We start from the raw sequence: 2,745 nt of genomic DNA, 5'->3' as shown, positions 1-2,745 counted from the left end.
TATTTGAATTCCTGAAAATGGATTAAGTGACAAAACAATAAAAACGATCCACATAGGTATTACTTCTCCTTTATCTCACTCACTCTTGGCTATACTCAGAAGCCACAGCTTTTGAGAGTATTTACAAGTTGATATATAGTTATTGGTAATGCTTTTCATGTCCTAAAACACATTTACTTAGAACAAACCAGGAGTAATGCACCATTTCTGTATCATCACGAAGTCATAACAATAACCTGGTAGAGTTTATTGGGAGCTTATTACGAGTCAGGCAGAGTTTCCAGTGCTCTTCACGTATTAACTCATTTATTCCTCAAAATATCCCTGTTATTATCCCCATGTTATTACAAATGAGGCACAAGAGGGTAATTGATCTGCACAGCGTCACTCACCCAGGAACTACAGCACTAGAATTGAAACCGTCCTTCCTAAAATAGCACCTCCCCATCTCTCTCCATCCCCGTTTTCCCTGCCATATTTTTCTTAGCAGTGTCTACCAGTGGCTAGCATATTATATACTTATCTGTTGGTTGGCTTATTACCCATCCTCTACTATAATATCAGCTTCATGACAGCAGGGATTTTATCCACCACTGTATCTTTAATATATAGAATTGTGCCTGGTACAGGCTAGATAATCAGTAAGTATTTGTTGAATGAATGAATGAAAGATCCTGGTGAATAGTAATGAAGTGGTCAGCTAATATAATACAGGATGTATCTTTATCAACCATTCATTCAGTAATTCACCTTTTTTTTGGCCACCCCTTGTGGCAGACAGAATCTTAGTTCCCTGACCAGGGATCGAACTCATGCCTCCTGCAATGGAAGCATGGAGTTCTAACCCCTGGACCACCAGGGAAGTCCCCTCAGTCATTCACCTTTTTTTTTTTTTAAAACAAATCTGTGTTGAGTGCCTGCTTCATGCCATGAACTATTCTAGGCACTGGAGAAAGAGACTAAAACAATGTGGCCTACACTGCAAAAATGTGGATTGATATAAGCAAGATGAATAAGTGGTTAAGACTCTGTGCTTCTGCTGCAGGGAGCCCAGGATCGATCCCTGGTCGGGGAACTAAGATCCCACATGCTGCGAGGCATGGACCAAAAAGAAATAAGATGTACATTAATAAGATAGAGAGGGATGACCCTAAATATAAAAGGGCAGTGAACTGGAGAAGAAGGGAAGTGGTGGAGCAGGGGATTTAAAGTATATAAAGCATGTCCATGGAAGAACTCTGAGGACAGTGACATTTGAGTAAATACCTGATCATGTTGAATGAATGAATGTTTTAAAATAAATAAATAAATAGGGATTGCCTTATCCAGAGCCCATAATTATTCCTTTCATCAATATTTTACTTTTTATTTATTTATTTGGCTGTGCTGGGTCTTAGTTGCGGTACACGGGATCTAGTTCCCTGACCAGGGATCGAACCTGGGGCCCCTGCATTGGGAGCGCAGAGTCTTAACCGCTGGACTACCAGGGAAGTTCTTGAGCATTTTACTTTTAAGAATGACCTTAGTGTTGCTTGAGCAAAACCAGTAATTAGGACTCCGCGCTTCCACTTGCACGGGGCACAGGTTCAATCCCTGGTGGGGAACTAAGATCCCGCAAGGCGTGTGGCATGGCCAAAAAAAAAAAAGAAAAGAAACCCAGAGGAAAAAATTGGAAGATACAATTCATCCTCTCCTCCTCCCAATCAGAAACAGCCTCAGAATTTTACAGCTCAGAGGAACCTCTGAGATGCACCAGTCTGATCCTTGCCCGACAAAGTGTGTCTTCGGTCATCCTTTGATTCCATGTGTTTTGAGCACTCATTATATTCTAGGCGCTGGGATTTAAAAAGTGTGTTAATCATCTCAGAAGTAAAACAGATGCTTCACCGCTCACCATCCCCTCTACCAGCCCGCAGGCGGTAGAAGACTTCTGGGGACTGGGATTTGAAGGGTGAGAGGCGAGCAGAGCTGAGGCAGGCACCCCAGACCCCACTTGCTTTCTCCTTCTAAATATGGCGAAATGTCAGGTCTGCTTGCAAAACCGTGTTGCTGAGCAGAGCAGAGCAGGAAAGTGCAGCAAATATAGGGCCAGCGCAAGGGAGTTGGGGGTTATGAATGATGTCTTCCAAGCTTTGGGGAGCGGATACATTGCTCTCATCCCTACGGGAGTGCTTCTGCCTAAAGCAGCAGGACCCACGAACATGAGGCGCTATCATACATTTAACGCTTATTCGCACGTATTCACTGAAACCTCTTGTCACCCCTATAAGCTCGATATTCTCCTTATCCCTGTTGTATAGATGTGGAAATAGACGCAAAGAGCTGTCAGAAGAGTAGAATCCTGATGCCCTGGCTCCATATCGCTCAGCAGGTCACTTTCAGCAGAGTGTGTACCCTCCAACTCCCCTTTCTCTCCTCCCCAAGGACACCCCTCCCATCTCTTCTGTGTGTTTGTGATGAGAGACACAGTGACTAGATAAAGAGCACGAGCTCCGGAGTCAGAGTTGGATTTCAGGTTAGTCAGTCCTCACCAGCTCTGTGATTATCAGTAACTCAATCTCATGAATCCTCAGCTTCCTCGTCCATTAAATGGGAGCAATAATCATCATACCATCACTTACCGAGAGCTTGTATTATGCGCCAGGCACTGAGCCAAGGCTTTTTTCCCCCCTATTTTTTATCTTGAGATATAATTCACATATCATAAGAGTCACCCTTTAGTATACTAAAGTATGCTTTAGTCAC

At 43.3% G+C, this 2,745-nt stretch overlaps 1 non-coding gene across 1 annotated transcript; it reads right to left on the bottom strand.

The window, feature by feature from the left end:
* Positions 1-1,417: 1,417 nt before the first annotated feature.
* On the bottom strand, positions 1,418-1,490 carry TRNAG-CCC (transfer RNA glycine (anticodon CCC)). The gene has a single exon. It is a non-coding gene; the product is annotated as a tRNA-Gly (tRNA).
* Positions 1,491-2,745: the final 1,255 nt, after the last annotated feature.

Source organism: Phocoena phocoena, chromosome 20, assembly GCF_963924675.1.
Source record: "Phocoena phocoena chromosome 20, mPhoPho1.1, whole genome shotgun sequence".
NCBI lineage: Eukaryota > Metazoa > Chordata > Mammalia > Artiodactyla > Phocoenidae > Phocoena > Phocoena phocoena.
The sequence above is the reverse complement of the archived record's forward strand: the minus strand, read 5'-3'. Positions and strand labels throughout refer to the sequence as shown.